The sequence below is a fragment of the Octopus sinensis genome, linkage group LG18, assembly GCF_006345805.1.
Source record: "Octopus sinensis linkage group LG18, ASM634580v1, whole genome shotgun sequence".
Taxonomy (NCBI): Eukaryota; Metazoa; Mollusca; class Cephalopoda; order Octopoda; family Octopodidae; genus Octopus; species Octopus sinensis.
Window position 1 is genome coordinate 29,658,160 of NC_043014.1, and position 16,645 is coordinate 29,674,804.

At 33.4% G+C, this 16,645-nt stretch overlaps 1 long non-coding RNA gene across 1 annotated transcript in view; it reads right to left on the reverse strand.

Moving 5' to 3' along the window:
* Positions 1–428: 428 nt before the first annotated feature.
* Positions 429–16,645, reverse strand: part of LOC118766953 — a 35,711-nt gene continuing 19,494 nt past the window's right edge. The window contains exons 2-3 of the long non-coding RNA XR_005002863.1: positions 3,122–3,199; positions 429–1,098 (exon numbers count right to left, since the gene is read on the reverse strand). This is a non-coding gene — a long non-coding RNA (uncharacterized LOC118766953). The remainder of the gene's footprint in view (positions 1,099–3,121; positions 3,200–16,645) is intronic.

Below are 16,645 nucleotides of genomic sequence, written 5' to 3' on the forward strand. Positions count from 1 at the left end.
AATCAGGTATTTTGGTTACTTAACCTTGTAAAAGTCCTCAGTTTATTGTATACATACATATCAGGAGATTTTGTAAGTTTGCATGGCAGTGATCAGGAGTGCACAGCTAGTATGTACAAGAAAATAACTTACTGTGGGTTCAAACTTGTTATTGTATAACTTACTATTTATTACTTTTATAGTGATACATGTATTTGTACATTTTAGTATTACTAACCTATATAAACACACAATTACTGATGTACAGAGTTGGGAAATGATATCTGTTTTATTCCTGTTTGTTTCAACTATGATAACATAAACAGTGATTTCAGCAAAGATAAATTGACTATTGGAAATATATCAGGCTGAGTAAAAAGTAAGCAACATTTTGAAACAGGAAATTCATCACAATATATTTCAATAATGCAAAAATTTTATTCATCAAAGTAAGTACCATTACAATCAGCACATTTTTGCCAACGAGTTACAAGTTAGTTTATTATGGCAACATAAAAATCCGGAGCTGATGAACTCTTTGAAAGCACTTTCAGCATCTGTTTGATTTTTTAACTCCTCTTGTAGGAAACCATCAAGATGCTTGGAAAAGTGGTAGTCCGTAGAAGAAAGGTCTGGGGAATAAGCTGGGTGGGGAAGAACTTCATAGCCAAGTTCCCTCAACTTCTGGAGTGTCATTAGAGAAACGTGTAGTCAAGCATTGTCATGAAGAATGACTGGCCCGCTTCTGTTGACCAGTCTGGGACGGAGTAGTAGCAGTTTTTCGTTCATTTTGGCAATTTCATGGCAATATGTTTCCACAGTAATGCTTTTCTGGGTTTTAAGAGGTTTTAGCAGATGAGTCCAACAATACACCATCAGACAGTCACCATAACCTTCTTTTTGAAAAGCTCAGGTTTAGGGAAGGCTTGCGGTACTTTATTTTTGTCCAACCATTGCGCAGAATGTTTTTTTTTTTTATTGTACAAAATTCACTTTTTATTGCAAGTTACAATACAGTTGAGAAATGGATCGGTTTGAAGACAAAAGGGAACACTTATCATGCAGTGTTAAAAAACACTATGCTGCTGTAAATTCAGATTTGTTTTCAGTTGTTGAGATCTTTAATAATAAAAGGATATTGAAAATCATATTTTGATAAAAATTTAGATTAACAGATACATATTAGAATTAGAATTTAAAAAAAAAATTTCTAGACAGTGGAGACTTTAAAAATAACTTTCTTTTACAAACACTACATACTGTAAACTAATTGATAAGCAGTTTTCTTTATTATAGTATAGATTATGTTATATTCTGTGATAGAAGGTTGGCAATAAGACTTGAAACATCTGGAAAAGCAAATGTTATCAAAATATCTGTTTCTGCTTGAGAGACATAGATTGTGGCTTCTTAGCATAGACAGATAAATTGATAACATTAATTTTGATATATAATGTAGCAATGCATCTTCATTTGCATAAAAACTTTGGAAGAACCCTTGATTTGATATATTTTGATCTTTACTTCAAGCTATTCGATACAGCTGTGCAGTTTTATAGTAGAAAGATAGAGTTCTTGTCTCTGAATCATTTAATCTAATGTTACCTTACAAGAGGACTTAGCACTTTCATTAAGGACTGTGTTTCAATTACATGTATTATTATTATTATTATTATTATTATTATTATTATTATTATTATTATCATTATCATTATTATTATTATTATTATTATTATTATTATTGTTATTATTGTAATATAATTAGACAAATATAGAGTAATTTTCCTTTAAGCCTATTGTTTACACATAGTTGCTAATTTAAAAAAAATTAATGTTACTTCTTAATTTCTACTTGTATTATTTGGATTAAATATATTTTTTGAGTGGGTTATTCAAATTTATTTTTGAATTCTAGTCTTTTATTTGTGCAAATAATGTAATTTGAGTTAGGATGGGAATTAGTTCTGAAACAATTAGATATAATAAGATTTTGTTAATTTAAATATTTGTAACAGCTTTGACCAGAAATTCAAATGTTTAAACCTTTCAAACTGAATACAAATTAACCTTTCACTCGTAAATGTAAAACTTTAGTGAACTTTATATCAAATAATGAAGACATCATCATCATCATCATCTTTAACGTTTGTTGTCCATGCTGGCATGAGTTGGACAGTTTGACTGGGCTGGCACGCTGGAAGGCTGTACCAAACTCCAGTCTGATTTGGCATGGTTTTCTATGGCTGGATGCCCTTCCTAATGCCAATCACTCCAAGAGTGTAATGAGTACGTTTATGTGCCATTTGCATGACACCAGGCACATGCTTGTGTACCACCAACACGGGTGTCAATTTGTGTGATACCAGTATCTGCTATGACTGCAATCTTGCTCAGCTTGATGGGTCTTCTTCTCAAGCACAGTATAATTCCAAAGGTTTCAGTCAGTGCCTCCACGAGGCCCAACACTCGAAAGGAACTCAGCCATTTGGCCTCCATGAGGCCCAATGTTCAAAAGGAACTCAACTACTTTACCTTCATCAGGCCCAATGCTTGAGAGGAACTCAGCTACTTTGCCTCTGTGAGGCTCAACATTCAAAAAATGTTCTTTACATGCCACCATCACAGGTGCACTTGGCTTGACGGGTCCTATCAAGCACAGCACATCACCAAAGGTTTTGGTCACCAGTCATTGCCTCTGTAAAGCTCTAAGTTTGAAGATAATACTTCACCACCTCGTCCCATGTCTTCCTGGATCTACCTCTACCACAAGTTCCCTTCACAGTTAGAGATTAGCACTTCTTTACAAGGCTGTCCTCATCCATACACATTACATGACCATAAATAGTAAATCGCATTTAGTTTACCAGTTTCACACATTTTATGCTTTACATATTTTATGCTTTGGACTTCATAACGTATTGTTTTCCCTCTCTTGTTAAATTTCAAGCTTTTTTCTGTATGATAAACCCTTATAATTTTAAATTACTTAGAATTCTTTGTGATAATTCTTGAAAGTAAAACTAGTTATCTAACATATTTCATCTTTGCTATTATAATAAAGTTATCGTTTCAAATCCTTGAAATTCTTTCTCATTAACTCATTGTTATATTCTGTTATTATTCTACATTTTTTTATACTTACTTTATCTCCTTAAATTGCTTAATTCATAGCTGTCCTTAAATTCCTGAGACATTTTCCTCTTTAGAATGTTTTGACACACTAAAAGAAAAAGAGAAAATTAGAAGCATTGACTAGTGTTTGTTTATTTCATAGTGCTAACACATAATCTTTCGTTTTGTTTCAGTTGATTTGTTACAAATCTAGTCAATTAGTTTTAAAGAGGTGCTATTTGTGTTTTAGAAACTACTAATTAGTAATATCAATTATGTACTCCCTAATAATGTTTGTAATTAAAATTTTGACAGTAAGCATTTACTGGTTGCTGTAAGAGAGCTATTTTATACATTGATATCAGTTTTCTTGACCTCGTGATTATACATCAATTATTTGAACCTATTTATTTTAAACTAAGCTGTTATTATTCACTATTTTATTTCTTTTTTAAAATTTTATCTCAATTTATCTTTCTATTTCATCATCGTTTAATAACTTCCATTTTGTTCTAAACCACAAATCAATCACAAGCTGATTAAATTCCTTTTGATTTTCTGTTTATTTTTCATGGTCAATGATTTGAAGGAAATTGATTTCATTGTTTAATTTTTTTATCATAAATTTTTTTAGTGATATTTTCCTAATTATAGACCAATGGTCCTGTCATTTAAAAGTGTTTTAATGTTAATAAATACTTTAAAATTTTAGATCCGTCTTTTTTTAAAACTAAATATTAAATATTTTGTTTTTAATATTTTAAACTGATTTTCTAAAACAAAATAATATAATGCTTTGTAATATTTGTCACTTTGCAATATGTATCTTTACACTTAGTTTGTTATTTGAAATAAATTTAATTAGAGAATGCAATATTTTCTTCTATTCTGTGTACATTGTATTGAATGCTAGAGCTCCAAACTAAAATTTGTGTTAGTCATAGACTTTAATTTTTATGAATATGAGCATGATCTGACTAAGAGAATAAAACCTATTTATTATTAAGGAAACATTTTAGGATCGATTAGCTGGATGAAGAAGAGCAGCATTTGTGATCTCTTTAGTACACCTTCATCTTACTAACTGGTGAGGTTGGTACAGTAGATGTTCATTTTAAACTTCTGTAGGTTGTTGTTTGTAGGCCTAACATTTGTTCTGACTTGACTGTTTTAGTTCTTTTTGTGTTGTTCATACATAGTGAAGGTGTAGTTCAAATCTGTTTCTTGATATGGCTGATGGATGTATTTTTGTGCTTTTGAAAGAGACTAGATGGGAAGATCACTTTCAAGTCCTTGAAAACAACACAAGTCTAGTGTGGAGTATTTAGTTTGTATTAAGTTGATGCTTGTGAGCAGGAAATTAAGGACAAGTGAAGAGTGATATCATATGCATAGGATCCTGTATGGTCAGAATTAGCAGGAAGTATGTCATAAATGTACAGACAGAGGAATGTTAAGAGAACTTTGGAGTACACAAGAGTTGATAGAATGCAAGAAATATCTTCATAATGTCTGAAATAAAGTCTTTGATCCAAGAAATACAAAAAATGGATGGAAGCTATTAGTAAGGAGATTTCTTTGTCAGACAGATAATTTATTGATGTCAAGAGTAGCAGAAACCATGCTTTTCATAAACTTCACAAGTGTGTGATACACGTGTGGTGTGGCAAAGAGACCAATAGATCTTGCTCTATAGAACACCTTCTATTACTCACCTTAGGGCTCCATCCACTTTCTAATTCTTGGGTCAGAAGCTTACATTTAGCAAGCAATTCAGTGTGCAATGATGGAAATTCCTCCATCTTGCATACTATCAACTCCTGTGTGCTCCAATGTTTGATTATTTTCCTGACTTTCTATACATTAATGAAATAGTTTTCATGCATCCCCTCAATATTTCCAAACTTTCTCATATCTGACCTAACTTTCACATGTTCACTTTCACTACATAAACTACCTTAATTACTTCTTTACACTTTGGTTTTATTTATACATGGAGTTGTTTGTTATTCTACAATACCCTTCCAAAAGCTTCGTTTGAGTCTATATTTTGTGGTTTCTACCAACTAGCAGAAGTATTCTGTCATAAATTATTTATAAATGATGATGATGATGATATTTGATGAAAAAAATTGAAACTTAATGTACAATCAACCTGTCTGAGCAGGTTAAAAAACCTCATTCACAATGTGCACCTTACAACCATTATATTGTATTAGCAAATTTCATCACTTCTGAACATTGTGAGTTAAATCGTATAGTGGAAGTAAAGTTAATCATTGAAAACCTGAATATGATCTAAAATGTGACTTTTCCATTATGTCTACACCTGCTAGTGTATAATATACACCTGCTAGTGTATAATATACACCTGCTAGTGTATAATATACACCTGCTAGTGTATAACCATTGTTTTATGAATGAAATAAATAACATTCTCTGTCATTGAGATATAGCTTTGTATTCAAAACTGAAAGAAATAAAAGTTACACAGTGGAAATATACACCATTATAAACATGTTTCTGAGTCCAGGTACTGTACCAAAGAATTGGGTTCCAAAGTCTTTTAGTCAAGTACTTCCAACTCAGTTTCATGGTTCATAATTATTTACATATATTTCTTTTTCAAGCTGGCCTAATTATGATAGGTTCCACACTGTATTTTTTATCTATTTTTTCTTTAGGAAAACTTCTAACTGCAACAATTACTAAGTCAGTTATTATGACACCTTTGCATAGATTCATTATCTAGCAATGATTAAACTTACTTTGCATGCTCATATTTAATTTTCACTACATTTCAGTGCTTTGCTTTGTCGGTCTATTCAAATTTAGCTTCTAGTTTAAAGTGAGATGACACACATTCTTTTATTTTGTATTATATTTATAGTTAAATAACCCCAATTTCTAATGGAGCATTTAATTGAATGAAACCTGTTGTGTTTGTGTGTGTGTGCGTGTGTGTTTCATGTCCACTTCTCTTAACATTGCATGCTAATTGTAAACAAACATCTCTCATACAACTTGTGTGGTTCACTTGCAGTTTTCTTTGAAATCAAGTCCAATTAATGTGCTGTCCATAGTTAAAGGACGGTGGTAAACATTACCTTGCTTGGGATTAGGTGAGAGTTGGCAACAGGAAGAACATCTGGCAGTAAAAAAAATCTGCCTCAGTGAATTTCATCTGAGCCAAGCAAGCATAGAAAAGTAGTTACTAAAATGGTGATGAGGATAAATCCATTGTAGCCACCACTACTGGTGTCAAAATCATTTTAGTTATATAAGAATGCACAAACAAGGAATTCTGGAATCTGAAATTGTTATTTATCAGGCTAGAACTAAATGTTGTTCTGGCCTGACAAACAACTGTTGAAACAAATAAATGTTAAAAGATAAGGTTTATCATAATTTGAAAAAAATTTCTGACAGAAGTAATATCAAAAACACATTATGGTTCCTTGGTTTTTACTTCTCTTATCCAATTTTGAAAAAAATTTATTTTTAATTCTCGAAAAAAAAAAGAAAAAAAAAAATCAAGGACAAATATGTTGATAATTTTAAAAAGTGACTAATTTCCATATCACTTTTCATGATATGACGAAGATATATTATGAATCATAAATTACTATTTATAGTAAAAGTTGTTGCTTTAAGTTCCGTATCATTGTCCTCTGGAGATATTTGGGATTGTGACCTAGCTGTTGTCAAGCCTACAAAATAATGAGGACGTTGAGTTGGACTAGATGATATTAATATCAAGGATAAGAATAGTTGTATAAAACTTAAAAGGAGATATTTTAAAGAGCAGACACTGTTTATTTATGAACATTCACGTTCAAATCCTATCGAAGTTGACCTTGCTTTTCATCCTTACAGGATGGTAAAATAGGTACCAAAATTTCTTGGTTTGTGCTCTTTTAAAAAATCATTTTTAGACTTTACTAAAATAAAAAATTTATTTTTAGATGTTGTTATGAACTTTTTAAAATGGTATATAACATTTGTGCAGTTAATGAAAAGGTTATTTTAAAGAAACAACCATAATCTTTAAAATTCAGCCAAATTTCAGTTAAAATAATTTTCAAATATGCCTGGGTGTTGACATACATTAATAGGATTACTTTCACTGTTTATTAGATTGTTTTTATTTATTTATTAATATTTTTAAAATACTCTTTTTTAATATCTACTCTCATAAAAATCTAGTAAGAAATTAAATTGTTTTATCAACTTTCATATTTTAATTATGTAAGTGAATTACCAAAAATTAGACAATTTTTAGATATACATTCAACATGATGTGATATAAATAGATTTTAGAAATAATTTAAACAATAATCTATTCTATCCACATATTTATAGCTTTTTAATGTTTGCTGACAATTCTTATGTTTTAAATTTCAAGAATTTCAATGAGACTGCACATTTCTGTTAAGATTGTTTCGTTCTAAACTAAAGATCTTTAAAGATCCATTCTTTTTATTATCCAAGATAATATAATGGACATGAGATTGGTTTTTATGTTTGTTGACTCTGCATTTAGGGTAATAAGTATTTTGTGATCTGAGCAAATTACAACACTAACCTTAGATAATATACATCATTCTTATTATGTTCTTGCCAAATATTCATATCATTATTGTTTGCTTTTTAGCAGCCTATCTAATATACTCGCATGTGTGTATGTGCACATACTGAATACAAATAATTCATTGAAGTTACTAATTTATTAGTATATTCACTGCTTATGCATAGTCTACAGTATTTAATTCATACATAAGTGTCCCATTTTTGTGTTTAACTGACCAAGTGTATAAGACATTAAGTATCCAGCTGAGAGTTCAGTAGTTTGTATCCTTTGCCCAAATGATTTATTCTTAAATTGTTCAGTCAACTGAATAAAAAAATGTTACCTGCAGGGTGTATACCACCCTTTGCTTTAAACAACTCTTATAGCTTAGTCACATCTTAACCCCTAATTTATGTAATTCATTTTTCACAGTTAGAAACCAGGGCCTTGAATCAAGCTTTCATTTTTAGCCCCAAATTAAGCTGTACTGTATCAAATTCTCAGCAACAATTTTGTTTCCATGTTGCTGTTTAATGTACATCTTTTAATGACTATTAGTTCTGCAATATCACCACTGGTCTCAAACAAAATATGGCTTCAACTAAACTGAAGCAACATACAGTGCTCACTTTCTCCAGTGGAATGTACAAGATATAAGGGCAGTAACTCCAAACAGAAAAATAAAGAAAATAAAACTAAATGGAAACAGCTATACATCACCTACAGTACCCCAGTCACCTACTTTTTATTAAGTGAGCAGTTTTTAGAATTTCAAAGAGTTTTTTTTACATACATACTTCAGTATCTTGAAAGAAGGGACACCTCATTTAGTCAAAACATTGATAATCTTGGGAATCCAAAGGATCTCATTGATTTCTTTCTTACTCAATATCTCCCTGAGAATAGCCATCTCCATTCTTAATTTTTTTGTCTAGGATCTGTGGAGGTGTGGGAATATAATTGTGTATTCCACAACTTTCAGCTCATTAGAATCCTTGATGAATCATTGGAATATAACAGTTCAGAAAGTAACGTCTTAGAGAATATTCATACTTTGATATGCTCTCATCATTGCTACAGTTTCTGCTGTTTAAGTGCTTTTGACAACTCTCTTTATTCTTTTTGACCAATTTGTTGGAAAGCAGTCACCTCTACTTCTAATGGCGAAGATGATGTTGCCACTCTAACTTTTATACATTCTGCCTTTCTCTTCTTCATAAATGAGCTAAGTTCACTAATATCAAAACTAAAATCTGGTTTTTTGGGGCAGTCCAATTTATCATGTTGCCACTCTAAAATGCCCATCCTCAAGGCTGGTGAGAGGCACATCATTCTAAGCTATTAGCTTTAGTATATGTAGATCATTATGATTTGTGATCTCTACTTGATGATTTTGTTAACTTGTTTTATACATTCTGCCTTTCTCTTCTTCATAAATGAGCTAAATTCACTATCAAAACTAAAATCTGGTTTATGGGGGCAGTCCAATTCACTTTATCATGGGCATATCTCAATGAAGTTGTTTCAGCATGGTTGAGTTTCTTCTTTTCCAATTTGTGAAGCTGGGACAAGAACAGACTTCAAATCATCCACTACTTACTTGTTCTGGTTGACAAATATAATATTGCTTTTTTGCTGAATATCCAGTTCAGCATATTAGAACTTGAGGATTCTTCCAACTTCGCAACAAGTGTAGATTAGATGTCAACAATAAAAGGCTCTCTAAAAAATGTTGGTGTTCCACTTTCTGTGTAACTTTCTTTATCATACAAAGTAAAAATAGCTTAGTCACAGCTTAACCCCTAATTTATGTAATTAATTTTTCACAGTTAGAAACCAGGGCCTTGTATCAAGCTTTCAGTTTCAGCCCCAGGTGATGGTAACTGATAAACAGGCCTGTATGTTTCTTTACCTTGAAGGAAAGCTGTTAGAAAACTGTAATACCACTCACTAAGGACAATTACAGCTAAAATGACTATAAATATTGAGCATCTTCATCTTGAATTCCTCTGTCTGCAAGTGTAGCCTTGACAGCCTCATTACCTTGAATAACTTTTTGTGTACAAACCCATTATGTAGTAACCTTGCTTTGACCATTGTTAGGTAAAACAGTGTATATCTTCTTGATCCAGTTTGGAAACTCCTTTTCCTTAACTAGCTCAACAGATATGTCTATTACAAACAAGCAACTTCTTAGACAGCTCCTTCAGGCCCATCAATTTCAAGATAGGATCCTAAGAATCTATAGCATTCTAAACAAAAGGGTCACACATTTCTTAATTCATTACTACTCACTAACAGTTTGCAGTTTATTCTTGGCTCAGTTTTGGGAAGTTAGATGTTTATCTCTGATCAGTAACTGACCTCTTTCACCACAATTGTTTTGACTACTTTAACAAGTCATGTTATTCATAAACACCATCACATCATTCTCTTCTGCAAATATACCCACTTAGTCAGCTTTGTTTGATTTTTGTTAAACTTGTGTGCGTTTACAAATGATCTTGCATCAAATGCTCTTGTATGTTCTGCCATGTTTGATCAGTACCTGTTTTGAGCAAGAGCTGGTCTTATTTGCTGTCTAAAAGCTCTTCTAAATTTATCAATAGATTCACTTTCAATGCAGGCTTTTTTAGCAACATACATTGCATTCAAATTATTTATAATGGTCTGTCATGGAGACTCCCCATAAAGTTGGTAGCAGTCAGTAAACTTGGACTGTTTCGCTACCCCAAATATACTTGTAAGGATTATGTTGTGTATTTTTGGCATCCACAGACTAATCCACAGCAACTTTAAAAAGTAGTTCTCACATTCACAATTATATTTTGACACATATCTCTGAAGTCTTGGTTGTCAAAGTTCCTTCCATTGCTAGTCAGAAAATTCTTAGATGAATCATTACTTTTTTTTTTTTTAGTAATCCTCATGGCCACGCTATTTGATTGTATATGTCGAATTTCTTTCTGAATACGCACACACAATGAGATTTGTTCAGTTTCCATTTACCAGATTTACTCACAAGGTTTTGGTCAACCTGGGACTTCAGAAGACACTTGCTATACAGTGGGACTGAATCTGAAACCCTGAAATTAATAAATAAACTTCTTAACACCAGACATGCTTCTGCCTATTCATGCCTGTATCTCTGGTAAATATCACAAGTGGAAAAGAATTCTTTAAACATTGAGAAATTTTTCATTCTTTATGTCAGAATTCTCAGCCAAAGTACTTGTCCTGTAACCACTAGGGCAACCAAACAGCCAATACAATTTTGTTGCAGTCGTAATATTTTTCTCTTGAGTTTTCTTGTTTTCCTTGATACAACTTTATAGCTCTCACTCTCAGTGGACATTTGTTTTCATAAAAGGCATACAATAACAATTTGGAGAAGTAGTTCTCTGTTTCAATTTCCTTTGGTTTCATTACAGACAGCAAGAATATATACACATCCATAATGTCAGCACTAATATCACTTCTAATGGCACTTAGTAATGCTAGGAAGAACGAAAAACCTTTTTTTAGAAAGATTTTTTTTTACTGGTTCCAAATTAAAATGTCCTCTTGCCTTTTCAACTTTCATTTTTAGTTGTACTTTATGAGGAATAGTTTCAATAAAACATTCAAACTAATTTAAACTGTCAATTGTAGCAGCAGTTCCTGAGTCTAGGACCACACAGCCAATATTTTTTACTAAGTAGTGACATATTTGATATCTTCTTATCATTCTGCAACATCAAGAATCCTTGTAACCATCTTAATTCATCATAAATCAAAAAAATAATGTGTCATGCTAAGTTATCAACTTGTTTCATATTTCTCTCATTCCAGTTTTTGACCCAAAGGTAATAGACCACATATAGTGCATGCTTGTGGTCTACCATCAGGACAAAATGAATTAGTTCTTGAAGAATTGCAAGAGAATGACCTGTTTTCCTCAATCTTCTGTACCCTTCCTCTTCCACCTTTTTTTTCTGTAATATAAACCACCTCCACATTGACATTTTGACTATCTGTCATAATAATCTTCACCACTACCTTCTCACTCAACATTTTTCTCTGAAGTGGCTCCTTCTTTAGAATATGCCATTGTTTCCTTCTTAACTTGAATGTTCCCAGAAATGTTTGTTACTGAACTATTTATTTTCTATCCCCAATATAACATTACTGAATTGTGTAATCATTGCTTTGAATGTTAGATCACTTACTGTGACTTTTACAAGTTGTTCATTCTTTTCTGTCATATTTGCACTTTACAAACTATATATGCTAGCTAAGGTTCAGAAGAGATATTTTGAATACTTTCAATTGTGTGATCATTCTCTCAATTGAATAATCTGCTTTGTAGTAAAGATTGTTTGCCAACATAACATGGCAGTCCTGGCTTAGGATGAATGTTGCTGTAATTTAGCCCCAGGAGACATCATATCCAGCTGGCTATATGACACAATCTGTGTCCTTATATTTTCGAACAAGGGGATCTAGCACCCCCACTCAGCTCAAAACAATATCTGGGGCTAAATTACAGCAACATTTGTCCTAAACCAGGACTGCCGTGTTATGATGGCAAATAATCTTTACTACAAAGTACTGTTGCTGAACATCTCTCGTGAGATTTAAAAAATAGTAATTTTCTAATTTATAGATCAGTGACTAGTTGTCACTTTGAAAACTATATATTGTGAACAGGAATTTGGCAGTGCCACCTCTAGCCAAACAACTATTCTGTGCTGATGAAGGGAAATAACCTGGAAATCGTAATACACAAATATTGTTTTGAGCTGAGTCAGGGTGCTAGATTCCCGTTTAAAAATATGACACAGATCGTGTTGTATAGCCAGCTGGATACAATGTCTCCTGGGGCTAAATTACAGCAGCATTCGTCTTAAGCCAGGACTGCCATGTTATGTTGGCAAACAATCTTTACTACAAAGCACTGTTGCTGAATATCTCTTGTTGTGAGATTTAAAAAAATAGTAATTTTCTAAATAATCTGCTATTGGTATATTTACTAGTCTAGAACACCACTTAAAATTATCATAACCTGAGTGTTTCTTGATTAGAGACCTCAACTCCTTTAATTTCTCATACAGATTTGTAAGGCCATCTTTTCTATTCCATTTCTCTTGATTCATTTCCTAAATGGCTTCTCTAGCTTTGCCTCTCAAGGTGGGATATACATTAGCTTCAAACTTTTTAATGTTGCATACTGCTTCCTAATAAACCACTTCTTCGTGCCACATGTTATGCTTTTCAGAAAGTTAACTTTTTTTTTAGTAACTACACTCTGCTAGCACTGTTAAACATTGTAAGAATATCTTCACTTGACAAGGCAATTATACTGTTACAACTCTTCTGCAAAAGTTTTCTTTTGATGTTATGAGAAATTTAAAAACAAAAACATTTGTTTAATGTGTCTTGGTTCTACAACACCACTGTTGATAAAACATGGCTACAGCCAAAATAAAACAAAGCAAAAGGCCACTCTGAGTTATTTCTCTTAGTTCATTTTTATTAAATTTATGCAAATTAACCTAGCCCATAAATGTGGTCTACTCTTTTTGTACATGTCTGTCCCACTTGACTGCTGGAGACAGGTTAGGACAGTTGTTGTGATGATAACACTGGACAACAAAGATTTTGCTACTGGGATAAGAGCATGTGTTTTAGACTAAATCGAGGATGTTGATTCCAAATCTGCACTCAGAACTGTTCTAGTAAGTCAGAATTTTGAGTTATGTGCATGCACAAGATTATAACTGTACATTCAACTAGATACAGGCCATATTATAAAATTTGCTCAAATGAAAGCAGTCTTAATTCAAAATTAAAGAAATAACGGCAATAAAACAAACGATGAGAAAGTTCATTATTTAGTTTAGCAATAGATGGCGCAGACGTATTGTGTGCAAGCACCAAATATGTCAGTTTGTTCTTGGTAACTCTCAGTGTCATTTGCGCTGCTGTCATATGTAGTATGTGTATCTCACGCTCTACGTGATTACTGTTTGAACTGTGTTCATTGTGTTAAATCACGAATAGGAGAGGCTGTGTGAATCACCCTGACAACTTTTGTTGTCTGTGGAAAATTTGCTCCGCATGACCAGCAGAAAACATTGCCACCAAATTAAAAACTGCCTATAAATATTATTTCAGGTGTAAAGTTGAGGGCCAAGACAAGAGATGGGCACCTCATATATGCTGCACCATGTGTTACTCAGAACTTACATTGTGGCTGAATTGAAAACAGAGGGGAATGCCTTTTACTGTACCAGTGGTGTGGTGTGGTGTGGTGTGAGCCAACTAATCATGTCTCTAATTGTTACTTTTGCATGACTAATATTAGTGGTTTATCAAAGAAAACCAAAGCAAAAATTGTGTATGCAGATTGTAAGTCAGCTCTAAAACCAGTCCCACATGACTTCAAGAACCCTGTCCCAGTTCCCCTCTCACATGCTTTACCTGAAGACCTTGACACATCCCTGTTTCTCCTATCAACGAAGAGTACTTAGTTGATTCTAAGAAAAATGAGCCACACTTGTTTAATCAAGATTTGAACAATTTAGTAAAAGACCTAGCATTGTCGAAGGAAAAGGCAAAGGTTTTGGGATCCAAACTTCAACAATGGAATCTCCTACAACAAGATACGAAAATTTCCATTTTTCGTTCTCCCCATAAAGGCTTATCTGTCTTTTTCAAGCAAGAAAATTATGCTTGTTTCTGTGCTGACATTAATGTACACTTGCAAAAACTAGGATGCGTGCATGTGGCTAACAAATGGAGATTGTTTACAGACTTGAGTAAGGTTAGCCTTAAAGCTGTGTTGTTTCATAATGGTAATGAAAAACCTTCCATTCCTGTGGGTCATGTTGTTGGTATGGAAGAAACTTATGAATCAATGGAACTCATTCTGAAAAGAATTAATTACTCAGTTCATAAGTGGAATATTTGTGATTTGAAGGTGATTTTCCTCCTTCCAGGACTGCAGCTGGAATATACCAAAAATATGTGCTTCTTGTGTGTTTGGAACAGCTGCAACGACTGCAATCATTACACTGTAAAAGACTGACCTATAAGAGAATAGTGCATAGTTGGTTGGTATAATGTGCAGCATATGCCACTAGTAGACCCACAAAAGATGTTTCTTCGACCCTTTCACATCAAACTTAACCTCATGAAAAACTTCGTAAAAGCAATGACAAATGATGGTTGTGGTTTCCAGTACCTAAAAGTAAAATTTGGTACAGAGAAAAGTGATGCAGAACTGAAGGCAGGCATTTCCATTGGACCTGAGATCAGAGAATTAATATCTGATAGCATATCCAGAGGTAAACTGAATCCACTTGAGCTGATGGAATGAGATTCATTTGTGTTAGTTGAACAGAACTTTCTTGGACATCATCGGGCTGAAAACTATGCTGATTTAATAAACAACATGCTAACATATGAAAGAATGAGATGCTGAATGTCCCTTAAAATGCACTTGCATTCTCATCTCGATTTTTTTCCAATGTATCTTGGTGCCATTAGGACATATCTGTGATGAAAACAAGGTATCAAGGCCGGTTCAATCTACACATGATGGGTGACTACTGCTGGTTCCTACAACAGGAGACCAGCACAATGCATAAGTGCAAGAGCAAGTGTCTCGAACATTTCTGAGCTTAGCATATAAAAAATAAAGTGAGTATTCCCTTAATATTCATTATATTATAATACTATCTGCCTTGAACATATATATACTCTATACAGTACTAATATACTATTATAATAATTATTTACCTTGAACTTAACTACTCCTGATACTAATATACAGGGTCTCCCAAAAGTCACTGATGAATTTCAATTTTTAATAACTTACTTAACTCTACAAATAAATGCATGAAATTTTGATACAATATGAAGAACATTGGAAATTAATGTGCGCATATCAAATTTTACAACACCACTACATCACATATGAAAAATGACATTGTTTAAATGGCAGCTATCTTTGGCTTTGCACACCCGTGCCCTTTCCAAAACCTGCACCATAACACCCTCAAGAGTTTCAGACACCACTTCTCTGATTTCTCTATTGATGTTCTCCTTCAGTTGCACAAAGGTCTCTGATTTGTTGATGTGAACTCTCTCTTTCAGGTATCCCCCACAAGAAAAAATCTGGACTAGTCAAGTCTGGGTAACGTGAAAGCCAATTGACATTGCTGTTGCAGGAGATTATTCTCTATCCAAAGCACTACTTTAGCAACTGCATTCTTTCTCTAGCGGTATGAGTGATTGCCCCATCGTGCTGGAACCATGTATGAGGTCTACTCTGAATGGCCATATGTTCTCCATACTTGACTTGCCCGGATTTTTTTTGTGGAATACGTGAAAGATAGAGTTTACGTCAACAACTGAAGGAGACCATGAATAGAGAAATTGGAGAAGTGGGGTCTGAAACTCTTGTGGGTGTTATGGTGCAAATTTTGGAAAGAGCATAGGCATGCAAAGCCGAAAATGGCTGCCATTTAAGCAATGTCATTTTTCATAAGAGCACTGCACATTGCCAAAAGTCTCGGTCACCTGTCATTGCCTCTGTAAAGCTCAAAGTTTGAAGATCATGCTTCACTACTTTGTCCCATGTCTTCCTGGGTCTACCTCTATCACAGTTTCCCTTCACAGTTAGAGATCAGCACTTCTTTACAAGGCTGTCCTCGTCCATACACATCACATGACCATACCAGCACAGTTGTCTCTCTTGCATACCACATCTGATTCCTCTTATGCCTAACTTTTCTCAGTTGAATATGCACACTGACATTGCACACACAGCAAAGCATACTGGCTTCATTTCTTTCAAGCCTACGCATGTCCTCTGCTGTCATAGTCCATGTTTCACTGCTATGCAGCATAGCTGTTAACATACAGGTATCAAACAATCTGCTTTTCACTCTGAGAGAGAGGCCCTTTGTTGCCAGCAGAGGTAGGAGCTCTCTGAACTTT